The sequence below is a fragment of the Macrobrachium rosenbergii genome, chromosome 59 (genome assembly GCF_040412425.1).
Source record: "Macrobrachium rosenbergii isolate ZJJX-2024 chromosome 59, ASM4041242v1, whole genome shotgun sequence".
NCBI lineage: Eukaryota > Metazoa > Arthropoda > Malacostraca > Decapoda > Palaemonidae > Macrobrachium > Macrobrachium rosenbergii.
Genome location: NC_089799.1, coordinates 22,718,303 through 22,733,768, shown reverse-complemented (window position 1 = coordinate 22,733,768; position 15,466 = coordinate 22,718,303).

The window sequence follows — 15,466 nt, the reverse complement described above, 5'->3', positions numbered from 1 at the left end:
TGAATACTTTCCAATTAAGTCCGGCAAAAGTTACTGTTTTGTCTTCAAAATGTTACCGAACGAAAACATTCGGGGAAAAGTGATCTCTTTGCCTCCTATCCTTAAAAATAATAATAAAAAACACTTCTGAACGAAGGTTACTGAGTGATAATCAGTAATTTCTTTTTAAAGATACAAAGCTGGGCATAAAGGTTTCTATCGAGCTTGTAAAAATATTTTTTTCAAACCTCGATTAATTAAAACTACAATCGCGAAAAGCTAAATACTTTTTTAAAATTGACTGGAATTAGTCACAATACTTTCGCTACATTTCGTAAAGAATTAAATTAGATAACGTGAAATTCCCTTTTTGACGTAAAATATATATAATCTGATAGTTTAGTCTTAGGGGAAAAAACATACAGTTTATAAAATCATTGTTTCCTATAATTGAGTCTGCGTGATGTTAAAGACAAGATTCCTATATGCAAATAAAGCTTTTAGTGACCATTAAATTTGTACCCTCGATTTTATTATGATGATACTCGACTCAAGAAAAGGGTTCAGAAATAATCATATTATATTCAAATCAGCACTATTGTTAGGAATTGGGAAGAAGTGTAAAGATCATGATAATTCACTAAAGTTTTAACTCGTTATGTGTGTTTTAATATTACTCAGTCCAATTCTACATATATGGAGGAGCAAGATAATTTATGTACATTACTTGCTTGAAGTTATAGTTAACACAGATAAGAATTCAGGTTTGTGAGGAAGGAATGAACATGCACCTGTGAGGGTTATGAAGACAAGTGAGTTTGTTAAGGAATAAGTGAGGAAAGTATACAAGGAGAAACTAGATGGAAAATGGGAGAAGATTAATGACGCATGATTGAGGGCAAGAAGAATGTATAAAGGTCTAAAGTTAAGTATACCTTAGTTCAACCGGACCACTGAGCTGATTAACAGCTCTCCTAGGGCTGGCCCGAAGGATCAGACTTATTTTACGTGGCTATACGTCTAATGAGGCACACAGATTGATCTGTTGGCTGTCAAGCCAAGCACTGGGGCACTATCAGCCATTCAACCCTTAATACAGTGGAAAGAGGGAGTGGGAGCGGCTGAACAGCATTGGCTAAGAATCAATTGGTTATCTAGCAACGGGACCTACAGCTTATTGTGGAATCCGCACCACATTATACCGAGAAATGAATTTCTATCACCAGAAATAAATTCCTCCAAATCTTCAATGGCCGGCCGGAGACGAATGGGGTCATAGAGTCAACAAAGATTGTTTGTGGCTTTAAAAAGCTTCCAAGAGAGAACAAGAACAGTGAGTGTTCTGTTTAGGAAATGAGAGCTTAAGGTAAAGAAACAAAAGATTACTTGGGAGGTAGGTGCAAAGAAGATGGGAGGATTGTGTGCACGAATGCAGGAAGACAGATAAAGTGGTCAAGAAGGTGAGAGGGATAAGGAAAGCATGCAATAATGAAAGAAGAGGGTATAAGGAGAGCAAGGAGTCCTTGAGGAATACAAAGCTATTCTACGCTGATGCAAATGCAGCGAGATAGTTAATGAACAATTATATTTCCACCAAAGGGGAAATCTAATATAATATATATGAGGCTATCAGTCGAGAAACATGCCAAGCGCTATCCTGGGTCAAAGTATTTTTTAATTTAATTTATTATATTTTAAAAATGGCACTTGGCATGTTTCTCGACTGAAAAGCTCATATGTGCATCTTCCGCAACCAGGATTGGAACCTTAGCATTATGGTTTAGATACACCCACAGATAATTGACGACTCTACTATACACATTCGTGTCGAATTCAGGTTCTATAAACAGAATTGCTATAAACCAATTTTTTTTTACATTCACAAAACAAGCAAAATACATTGTTTCAGAGATAACAGAGCGTAATTTATATGTATATGTGTATATATGTATATATATACTGTATGCGTGTGTGTATACACATATACGTACACACACATATATACTATATATATATATATATATATATATATATATATATATATATATATATATATATATATATATATATATATATATATCTCGATTGCAGTATGCCTGGTATTCTAAAAAAAAAAAAAAAAAATTAAAAGTTAACGATAAAAAAAACTACGATAAGAATATTTTTGAGAAACATGAAAACTGACGCTACCGACATGACATGGTTTTCCTGAGAAAATCGCAGCTGGCGTAAAAATAACCTAGCTCACACAAGGCCAGAGTCGTCGATATAGATACTCGGCAGGATTGCAACAAAGACACTGAAGGTGGCCGCGTCTCTCAATGACGATGTCAGTATCTCTCTCTCTCTCTCTCTCTCTCTCTCTCTCTCTCTCTCTCTCTCTCTCTCTTTCTCTCTCGTTAAAGGTGATGGATTCGCTGGTTTGCAGGGAGTGTCAGTGGGAGCAACTGCAAGTCATCACTATCATGTAAACGAGGATCGGCTTCTCCGCCTCCCAGCTGCCAGCAGCGATGCTCGTAACGACATTCTCCGGATGTCAGTTCCAAGACCTTCTTAGATTTGGGACATTCTGGGCGAGAAGAAGGAATCTAGAAAGTGACGTAGGAAATTGCAAAGTAAGAAAATACGTTTCTTTTTTGTTGGGTTTTATTTTAAGTTTGGAAGTCTGACAAAAAAAAAAAAGCATTTTATAAATGTTGTCATTACGTATCTTAATAGAAGACAGCAATCCACAAGATGAGAACGATGTTCGCAAAGCAGAAATAATACGTCTTTTGTATATCCTTTTTTTTTAATGAAAAGTATTTTTTAGATTATCTTTTCTTAATTCTGGTGAACGAAAAGGATTCTAGGTATGAAGGTTCGCAAAGAAAAATATTCTTTAACATTTTTGGAATGATATGTTTATTTAAAATAAACGAAATAACCTGATGCAACTGATAAAAAATATTACGTAAAATAAATTTTTTTTTTTTACTGAAAGAAAATGTTCTTCTTGATTTTATTAGTTAGGAATTTTCGTTCATAAAACTAAAAAAATTTGCTTCTACGTGCCTACCAAAAAACTATAATTATATCATTACTGGAAACATATTTTGTAAACTGATGAATAAAATTAAAATAAAAAGCGGGAGATACAATTATGGGTATCCATTCGAATTTTTTTCTCCAATTGTAAAAAAAAAAATATATCAGTAGCCTATCCGTGCATCTTCTCTTTTGAAACAGTGGTAATATTTTCACTAAACTATTTCAGATTTGAGAATGAATTCACTGAAAAGAAATATTTAATAATCGTGAGTTTCATATATATGTATATATATATATATATATATATATATATATATATATATATATATATATATATATATATATATATATATATATATATAGAAAGATATATATATATATATAAATATATATATATATATATATATATATATATATATATATATATATATATATATATATATATATATATATATATAATATAACTCACGGAACGACAGACAGACAAAGACAGAGACACAGAGGAATTTCACATCAATTCGCAAAAGCAATGAGAACACTGACGTAAAACTAACAGATTGAGTGCAATGAGCTGTGTCCATTGTATTTCACCTGCGCATCCATGCAGCATTAAGAATTGTTTCCAAAGGTAGAAGAATATATAATATGGAAAGCTGTGTGTGTTGCCTATAACATTCTGCTGGGGAAAACAGTTCTGTCACTGGCTCGGTTATATGTTTCTTTGCCTCGGCTGAAAACTTCGACATTCTCTTGCTTCTGTCTTCCCTGTTGTGGACACACTCCCATTTCAAAGGGAATCTAAATTCCTGGCTTTGGGACATGACCCCAGTGTTTCCTCTTCCCCCCCTCCCCCGCCCCACCGGCCTCCCCCGCCTCAGTTCGCTTTCTTATCTTGTTCTGGCGTGGTGAAGAAAAACACAGTAACTTGCAATCCCCATTTAAAAGATTTTGTTGGAAATATCGATATATTCTTATAGACCGAGGTACGACGTCCTAAAGATTGGTGTTATTTTTCCTGCCTCGGAGAGTCAAAGCTCACAAAAAAAAGTAAAAAATACGCTGTAGTTTCTTCGGCGCAATCGAGTTTTCTGTACAGTTGCTACAGCGTATAATAAAGGCCACCGAAAATAGCTCTATCTTTCGGTGGTCTTGGTATAATGCTGTATGAGCCGTGGCCCATGAAACTTTAACCACGGCCCGGTGGTGGCCTATCCTATATAGTTGCCGGACGCACGGTTATGGCTAACTTTAACCTTAAATAAAATAAAAACTACTGAGGCCAGAGGGCTGCACTTTGGTATGTTTAATGACTGGAGGGTGGATGATCAACATATCAATTTGCAGCCATCTAGCCTCAGTAGTTTTTAAGATGTGAGGGCGAACAGAAAAAAGTGCGGACAGAACAGAGTGTGGACGGACAGACAAAGCCGGCACAATAGCTTTCTTTTACAGAAAAATAAAAGACTCAAAACAGGTACTGCAGAGCGTGAAAACATTAAAAAGCGAGAAAAGGCGTATTCCACGCAGGATTTCGTTTTTAAGGTCACAGTCTTTTTAAACAAGAAATAAAAAGTGAGAAGTAACTGTGCTTCAGTTGACTTAATTCTTTCTTTCTCCATTCATGCTACGAAGATATAAATAGATTGAAAATATACTGAATTACATAGCCATGTCGTAAGAGGCAAATTTGGTGAATTGTTAATTTTAAAGAAAAGCATAGTGGTTATGGAGAAAAAATGATCAATCTTTTGAGTAACCCGCAGACGGTGTGGATAGCAATTGCAATGAAAACAAGTAAAAAATGAGCCGAAGTTTCTTTGGCAAAATCGAGTTTCCTGTACAACGTATAATGCAGTATGAAACCCTCAACCACGACCGGGCAGCGTTCAGTTACTCCCCTGATGCGGTCAAGTGAAAATGCGTCGGCGGCTGGCACCTCTATCGGTGTCATACGCACGATCCAGGCTAACCATCAACCATAAATAAAATAAAAACTACTGAGGGTAGAGGGCTGCAATTTGGTATGTCTGATGATTGGAGGGTGGATGATCAACTTACCAATTTGCAGCCCTCTAGCCTCAGTAGTTTTTACGATCTGAGGGCGGACAGAAAAAAAGTGCGGACAGAAAAAAAGTGCGGACAGAATAGAGTATGGACGGACAGACAAAGCTGGCACAATAGCTTTCTTTTACAGAAAACTAAAAGACTCAAAAACAGGTACTGCAGAGCGTGAAAACATTAAAAAGCGAGAAAAGGCGTATTCCACGCAGGATTTCGTTTTTTAGGTCACAGTCTTTTTTAACATGAAAGAAAAAATGAGAAGTAACCGTGCTTCAGTTGTCTTAATTCTTTCTTTCTCCATTTATGCTACGAAGATATAAATACATTGAAAATATATTGAATTACATAGCCATGTTGTAAGAGGCAAATTTGGTGAATTGTTAATTTTAAAGAAAAGCATATTGGTTATGGAGAAAAAATGATCAATCTATAGCAATTGTAATGACAACAAGTAAAAACTGAGCCGAAGTTTCTCTGGCAAAATCAAGTTTCCTGTACAACGTATAATGCAGTATGAAACCCTCAACCACGACCGGGCAGCGCTCAATTACTCCCCAGATGCGGTCAAGTGAAAATGCGTCGCCGGCTGGCACCTTTATCGGTGTCAGACGCACGATCCTGGCTAACCTTAACCTTAAACAAAATAAAAACTACTGAGGCTAGAGGACTGCAATTTGGTATGTTTGATGACTGGAGGGTGGATGATCAACATACCAATTTGCAGCTCTCTTGCCTCAGTAGTTTTTAAGATCTGAGGGCGGACAGAAAAAGTGCGGACGAAGAGAAAAGGCCATCTCAATAGTTTTCTTTTGCAGAAAACTAAAAAGTCGAAGAACTGCTCATGGAAATAAACACTCTGCCAAAGTTCTGAGTGAAATCTCCAACTCCGCCGTATTTGTATGGACTAATAAAAACGAACATTATCAATTTTCTCTCAAGGCAAATTATTAGCAATTCTGGTTCTTCTACACACAGTTTATCAAGATATCTTTGCGATTTTCTTGGTTATTACTGGGTACCATTTCTGATGCAAATACAAATGAAAAAGATTCAGGGTGATTCTAGCGTGAACCTTGGAGGAAAGATTCTACCTCTATGGCGTGAACTTCGATGTAGCATCAATATTCACCAAAGTACTTACTGATGATCCGTTGGAACGTTCACCTGCTATCACAGACTCTCGATTACAACAGTGCAACTGGTTTACTGTGTTATCAGGCGCTCTATTATGTAGAGACTCTAAGTGAAATATCTTCAAATCTTGTTTCAACTAACATTAGATCAAATCGCTTATTTATGTTGAAAATGGAACTAATTCATTTTCACCACTTGGGTACATGCAGTACACCAAATTATATAACAGTAGATACTATTACGTGACACACATATACATACGCGCATAGATATATATATGTATATATATATAAATGTAAATGTAAATATATATGTATATATAAATGTATACATACATATATATGTGTGTCTGTGTATATATATACATATATGTGTGTATGTATATATATGTACATATATATTCTTCCGGTAACATTATTATGTCATATTGATTTTCTCATGGAAAACAGCATAAATTATTTTCCATGTTAAAAAAATCATCCAAACAATTCCCTGAATCTGACAGTTGAGAATTATTATCACTTTGACAGCCATTATAATGATTTGTCCAGCTAGTGGAAGTGACAACTAGGATCGTTAGAAAAATCTAAGTTTTTTCGAATGGAAATGAAGAGATTAATGGACACGTAATATAAACTTTATTTTACATGTAATGTCTGAATGAAAACGAAATAACGGAAAGCTAAAAATAAATGAATCTCAGTAATACAGAAGTAATTTCAAACCAAATAAATAGTCAAATAAACAGGCCCAGTGAAGGGAAAAAATGCTAGGTTTCGAAGACATTTTATGGAAAAGAATTAATTACCCAATCATAAATCACCGCTTTGCGTCCAAAAAGTAAAATTTTCTCTTTACCAGTAGTACAATAATATTCTTGAAAGTTTCTCACAAAGAACAGTCTGTATTATAGACAGTTCTTGGGAGAAGCTTTCAAGGATATTCTTTCCACCTAGTGGGGAATTTCAGAGTTTCAGGGGGTAATTGTGACTACAGATTGGCAGGCTCAAACTGGCTCTAGGACCACACAAAACGCAGTGTAAGTTGGTTCGCATTACTGAGAGGTTACACTGGGCTTTCTCTCCGCTAGCTTGTGTGTTTATGTTAGTATTTTGTTGCATATTATTTAGAATGCACCTTTTTAGGCAATTTTGGAAAGGGGGAATGACATTCTGACATTTGGTGAAAGGGCGCATGGGACAATAAAGGCTGAGATCCACCGGTCTATAAACTCGGTAATAAATGGAAGGATTTCGATAAAAGGAAATTGTGGATAGCTTCAAGTTCGCCACACAGGAAAAGAAGCAGGAATTCAAAACCTCAAACTTTTTTTCCGCACCGGCAAACTTTTAAAGGAAGTTTCGCTTTCCCCGGGGCAAGCAATATAAGAATTCCTACCGGAGAGAAGTATTTATACGACTCTGAATTGTCACTGATGCCGCGGAACGGCAACTAGCGAAGAATGCTGCTGATATTTACGTTTTTAACGCGGGAGCTGGATTTATTTTGAGCTTTCGGATAATCGTGCGTTTAAACCTCCTTCTTATGACGTTTTCAGGCCATAGAAAGCGTTGGATTTACTTATTTTCTCAAACGTTTTGAACTAAAAAGTAAGATTGATTGATTGATTTATGTAGAATGAAACCACATAAGATAAAACAAACATAAGATAGAACACAGTATTTTCTGCTTGGAATGTTTGCATTATGTAGCATTTTTGCTTCCTTGAAAATTTATAAAGAACCAGGAACTCTATAATATTGATAGGACACGCTCTAGATGACCATACAATCTCCACTGACTTTCATTTCTGGGAGTATGACATAAACGCGATCATTAAACTCATAAATCTGCTTTATTGAAAGTCGTTTATTTATTCAGGCCTCATTTAGAGTCAGATCCTAAGGCCCACCTAAGTAGTTTTCCCTTTGGCACAGGTGAACAAACCAGAGTGACAAGAGCGTTGCTTTGCTACAGATCATTTCTAGTCGGCAACATATGCGATTCTGTCTGTAAGTGATAAGTTTCCAGTCTAAAGATTGAGACGTAGGGAGACAATATGTTCGTTTGCACTGTCCCTCTGGCATATATTTGTAAAGTTCTGCCACTGTGCATCAGTCTTATGAAAATGTCTTAGATATTTAGACGAAAGCGGTCGGAATCACACATTTTTCCCTATGGCACAAGTGCAAAATGGCACAGCAAAAAAGTGAAAATTTTACTCAAACGTGCAAAAAATTGGGAAAACCTATAGAGATTCTTATAGAGATTACAGTTACAGTCTATCAAGATGAGTTTAATGTAACATGGTATGGCATCTCATTTCTTTAAACAAAAGACTTCAAAATAATATGCAATTGTCAGACGATATATAATAATAATGTATTTACCCTAATATGTATATATATATATATATATATATATATATATATATATATATATATATATATATATATATATATATATATATATATATATATATATATATATATATATATATATATATATATATATATATATATATATATACATACATTGTAACACATCATTATATATCGTTTGCATATTATTTTGAAGTCTTTTGTTTAAAGAAATGAGATGCAATACCATGTTATATTAAACTCATCTTGATAGACTGTAACTGTAATCTCTATAAGAATCTCTATAAGTTTTCCCAATTTTTTGCCCTTTGAGTAAAATTTTCACTTTTTTCATCGCTGTGCCATTTTGCGTCGCATTCAGGTTCAATGGAATGATGACTGTGAACGATTCCCAAAAGTAAAAACGTAAATTCTTTTTACCAATTCTTTGGCGAAATGATTTTAGCTGGAGCTCATAGTCAACGTCGAAATTCGAATGGTATCTGCGAATTGAACGACTTATACACATTTACGGAAGCATTTCTGAAATAAAATGTTCCGCGAATTTCACTCTAATTTAGATTTAGGACACTTTCGTTAAAAGAATTAATGTAAAATGAAAGGGCCTGTAAAGAAATAATCCTTAGAGTTTAAGCAGTCCAGGAGGCAAGAATTTCTTGTAGCCCCAATCCCTGCAAAGGCTGTGTGTACGCCAAAGATTAACTACTGGTAAATATCTGTGCTTTAGTGTCCACAGATATATCCTGTGATTGATTATCCTTTGTTTCATGTGTGCATAAAGTGCGCCTCCCTTCTTTCTGCTCATGCTAACATATTAGAATATGATTTAAATAGACTTGAGCCAGTCACTGCGAAAAGAATACTGTTTTTTCGCCCCTCAAGAAACATATACTGTATATATAAAAATTGTTCTTATACGTTGTAAAAGGTCGTACCTCACAATTAACATAGGAAAGGTGTATTTAGCTTTATATTTATGTCTGTTAAAAACAGGTAGCAAATATGTCTTGGCTACGATGGGTAAGTCTAGGAAATTGTTATTTTTTCATGATAAAAAGCCATCTCAGTGTGGGTTATTGTCTGAGTGGTTTACTACCACAGGTGAGAAAGTGACGGCTTCCTACATACAATGAATCTCACAGTCGAAGATAAAGTTGTGCTCTTGAAAATGAAGATGAATGGACGTCAATAGATCTAGAAATAAGAGGGGTTACATCCAGCAATCAGTCCAACCAAGGACAAACCGCAAGAAGGAAATGGGACAAAGAGGAGAACATTGAACTGTATGAGTATTTCGTACATAGTAACCTTCGGAGGAGAGGATATAGAAAAGAATAACATTTTTGTAGGAACAACGAGAAAACAGAGCGACGGTAAAACTAATGAGGTCGGCCAGGAAAAAGTAAGTGTATCTTAGTTTAATCAGCCCACTGAGCTGATTAACAGCTCTCCTAGGGCTGGCTCGAAGGATTAGATGTATTTTACGTGGCTAAGAACCAACTGGTTACCTTAGCAACGGGACCTACGGCTTATTGTGGAATCCGAACCACATTATGACGAAAATTAATTTCTATCACCAGAAATAAATTCCTCTAATTCTTCATTGGCCGGTCGAAGACTCGAACGCTGGGCCAAAAGCGTGCTAGCCGAGAACTCTACCCACCCCTCCAATGAAGAACTGGTCGGCCAGGCGCTAGGTACAGCTGACACACGAGGCTGGATTGGCAACTTGAAAATAGGAGCCAAGGTGAATACAGACAACCCAAGCACAAACCAAAGAAAAACCTAGAAATAAAAATTAATAAATAAAAAATAAAAAAAAAAACGTTAGAACGCCTGGACACTGGCTGATAACAGGCAGAACATCGCTAGTACTGAAAATAAATAAAAATAAATCAAGGTATTCTGAGCTGGTGACGTAATAACTTCGTGATACAGCATGAAAGATAAGACCTAATCTTCAAAAATAAATACGACAACGTCCCATGGATGGAGCATGCAAAGGAACACGAGAGTTGAGGACAAATGCAAGAAAAATTAGAACAGTACCAAGAGCTCAAGCTGGAAATAAAGAGATCCTGGCGTGCTGAAGTGGAAGAAGCACTTGACCATCCTGGGATTACTGAGCCCAAGGCAAGAGGATCTCGTGAGAAAGCTGGAGAGACCTGGATGCCCCAACCTCGAACCCGGCTTGTTCCCTAAGAAAATAGGTAGTGGTAATGTGATACTCCGGAGGTAGCAGTAGCCTGAAGTCAGGCTTAAAGATATAAACGTAGCAAGGTTTTGGGATAAATAATAATAATAATCGTTATAATAAAAATAATAGCATCTCTGCAAGTCGGCTTGCGGCTATAAATTCGATACGCTTCTTCTATCTTTGATATATGGTAGAAAAACCAACCGAAACGTTAAGGAAAAAATGAACTTCGGACATATTTTTTTTACATAATAATAATAATAATAATAATAATAATAATAATAATAATAATAATAATAATAATAATTTTCATTAACATTGGTGTAAACACTGATGAGGGACACCGTTCAGGTGTTCGAAAGTCTTTGCTTTTATATATTTTTATACAATAATATTCTTTACTATATAATTGTGGATTCTAATTACACAAATTGTTTTTCCCGAGATTGTGAATTTCTAAGCATTATTATTATTATTATTATTATTATTATTATTATTATTATTATTATTATTATTATTATTATTATTATAATAATGCATTTACACAAAAATTTAAAATGAATAAAAAAATTTTTTAAAAATCGAGAAAGTGAAGCCGGCCGTGAATTTATTCCTGAATGAAATACATGAAATTTTCCTGACTTTATTTTTTCACGCGGAATCGGGTGGAATTCCAGTGCTTCGATTTAGTATAAAATTAAAAATACTCACTAATTTGCATTGCTTTTTCACCCTAAAGTATAATGCAAATGAAATAATATTTTAAGCGATCAAAGTGTGTATATATATCGCCACTGGGTGGGAATATCAAATGTTAAATCTCTCTACAAAGAATTATTTTTCCCCGTTATACAATTATTCACGTAAATACAAATCGCGTACATTTTTGTGCAACTGCATAATATCATTCACGGAAACTTTGATTTCTGTATCTTTTATTCGTTGTGAGATTGATATTTTTATCCGTTAGAGCGCAAATAATGCTCGGAATCTCAGTACCGTCATTGCTAGGGGTTGTGTCAGCTCTTGCTTGCTCGTAAATAGAGCTTGTTAGGTAATGTTTACCGCTATATAAGGCACTTCTTTCCTCCCACATTTCAAAAATTTTTTTCCTATATATATATGTACATATATACATATATATATTTGTATATATAATATATATATATATGTATATATATATCTGTATATATACAAATATATATATATATAGTATATATATACATATATATTTGTATATATATATATATATATATATATATATATATATATATATATATATATATATATATATATATATACATATTATATATTCTGCGTTGAAGAAAGTATATATTCTAATTTTTTTTGTTCCGTTTTGCCCTTATGAACCTAGCAATTATTCTGGTCAGTGACGCTCTAATTAGCTACTGCATACCTGATTCATACTTGAATAAGCATTGTTCAAAGGTATCTGAAACATATTTATGATTAAATGGAAAATTAACATTACCATATGTCAAACATTGCATACAAATATGGCAGTTGCCCAATCTTTAATTTGTTTCCAGATATCACTGAACGATACTTATTCAGGTTTGCATCAGGTATGCAACAGCATAATGCAAGAATTGCTAAAAAGCATGGGTAGGTTCAGGAATAAGGACAATGGATAGGGAAGCAAAAAAAATATATATAAAACTTCTTGTATATTATATATATATATATACACACATATATATGTGCGTATAAGTGAATCATGAAAGAGATATATATATATATATATATATATATATATATATATATATATATATATATATATATATATATATATATATATATATATATATATATATATATATATATATATATATATATATATATATACACATATGTGTGTAAAAGTGAATCACTTGAAAGTTATATATATATATATATATATATATATATATATATATATATATATATATATATATATATATATATATATATATATATATATATACTTCCTTTAGTATTAAATTAGCATTCTGCTTACATGATACCAAAATGACTTACATTACAAATAACCTTTTCTTTCATGTAAGGCTTGACATACAAACCTCTATGTCTCAAAAAGCAATGCATAAACACATATATACTTATTTTTCTTTAATTTCCTTATTAATTTGGAAGAGGAAATACTACAGTGATTAGCATATTTACCGCAAGTACTGTAGGTCTTAGCTCAAGGCGATATTACATAATGCCATAATTAACCTTCCTGTAATAGTGAAGTACTTGCCTTCCTTCTCGGAACGACCTCAAATTCGTGACTGTTTCGAAAAATCTCTGTAACGAAATTCTCTTTTCATACTTAGCGTGTGAAATATAATAAATTATTTCATTCCTTGTCTTCTTTCTGAGCCATCAAATGTCATTTTCTTTCAACAACAAATTTTGTCAACTGTATTTCAAAATTTCAAATGGCTTCAGCTCCTTCTTCTTTTAGTAACAAAATTTTCTCTTGCTTTTTGATAAAATGCTTATGATATGAGCATACAGTATTTCACCAAACTCATCTTCCTGTGTGATTTAGGATAGAGTCATGGGACCATAAAACGAACATATTACCTCCCATCAGGCATAATGTATGATTCCGAACGATGTGGGACGTTATCGCTATCTATGCTTTGTAAACATGGCTTTCTCTACTCTTATTTTACATTCGTTTATTTTGTCAATTTTCTTTTTCATATATCGTTGCTTGGCTACTAGAATCGTTTTTTTTGGGGCATTGTCTTTCATACTGCATCTCAAATATTTTTTTGGAAACGGAGCCTTTTTCCAGCTCTGCTCATAACTCTTTGTTTCTGAATGCTTTTCCATTTTCTTATGCGAAGAGAAGAATTATATGGAAGTTCCGTACAATAAATAATCAGTAACAGAAATATATAATTAAAATAGTCAGACAGTTTTCTTCTGATTAGGGCAGGGAAAACTATCGACGTATAGATTAGTTTTGACCACCTCTTCATCTCATAGAATAGATAAAGCATCATTGTTACGAATTTTATCTAGATAAGAAAAATGGATCAATAAAATGAATATCTCGATGCATGAAAAGATTATTAAAGTTTTGTGTGAGCATGTGGACTGTAAATCTTCTATTTTCATATATCTAATTTTCTACTAAATTTCATGTTGACTTGAAGAGGTCTGGTGGTTTTCAAACTCTTTTTAATCTTAACTGCAACTCTTCCACATAAAATTTGGCGAGTTATGTGAGTAAAACGTAAAGAGGTATTTTACTTTATCTACGAAATTTTATTATCGTAATAAATACCATAATCTATACAAAGAGCGCAGCACTCGTAAATGTTTTCGAATTGTATGGCTGACGTAAAATGTCAAATAATGATAATTTTAATCGGTGTCTAAAATATTCTTTTCTGCTCTATATCTAGATCTCTCTCTCTTTTTTTTCACTCATGGTTCATTTGACAGGTTTGTTTTTTTGCCCCACTGCACCATGCCTATGTGATCTAATATGCACTGAAATATTAAATGATACACATTCCGCCGTCTCACAGCCTGGCCTCCAAAATCCCTTTAATAACAAAGTGTCAAAAGTAGGATTCGGGCAGGTTAACGTCTTGAGTCGTAAGTATGCAATCTAAATGTATAGAGAATGTCAATGAAATCAAATAACTGAAAAAAAATAAACCTTACAGAGTATGTTTGATGTTTTTCCTTTCCTGAACACAATCACCAAACCGAAATTTTTGTCTTATAACAATACTTACTTGGCACTTAAATTAAGAGTAAGTAGGGATCCCAGCTCGTTTCTCTTGCGCTTCACTTTCACCTGAATTCATGCTGTTTACCTCAGTGGTAGGACGCTCCTCACTACTCCATCCCACCAAAGACTGGAAAAGAAAATGAAATGGATTAATCTTATCCATTTGTCTGGAAGCTTGTCTTCCTCTACCACTTTCTATTTCTACTCCACTTCTTCCTCCTCTTCCCTGTCCTCTCTACCTCTTTCTCTCACCTCTTACTATTTCTCCTCCCTCCCCTCCTTTCTCTCTCGTTCTCTCACTGCCATCAATATCACGAGTCTTCGTTCTGGAAGGTCATCGCTCATCGCATTGTCAGGATAATGCCATTATTACCTACATTATAGTGACCCGAGTTTCAATACTCTATCAGCCTTCCCTCATAACCGCTCGTCTAACTCCCGTCGCTGGAACTGCTTCCCATCCTTCCATGATGGTCTGACAATTAAGGGAAATGGAGTCGGCCGGTTTATTTGGGTTCTCCGTTAGGGTATTAATAGAACTGATCTGGAAATTGGGTTTTGAGGAATTGCTGCATTTATTTGAGTTGTTTATGGAAGAAGGATGCTTTTTTTTTTTGGTTTTCTATGAATAAAGACTACTTAATTGGTTTCTTTATGGTAATAGGGTACAACCATGGGATTTATACAGATTTAGACTGAAAACTGAAAAGGAATGTTCTTATAATATATAAAGAACTACAACAATTAGAAATCAATAATGTCAATGCACAATAATATTCCTTTGACGCAATGCCCTAAATACTGACAAATGACCAACATCAGTAAGGCATAATTCTTGTATCATTTTGTAGTTCGAAATATGAAGAGGCATTCCTTTCTTTTAAGTTATTTAGATCAATCGCAGAGTATTTCACAAACTGAGTT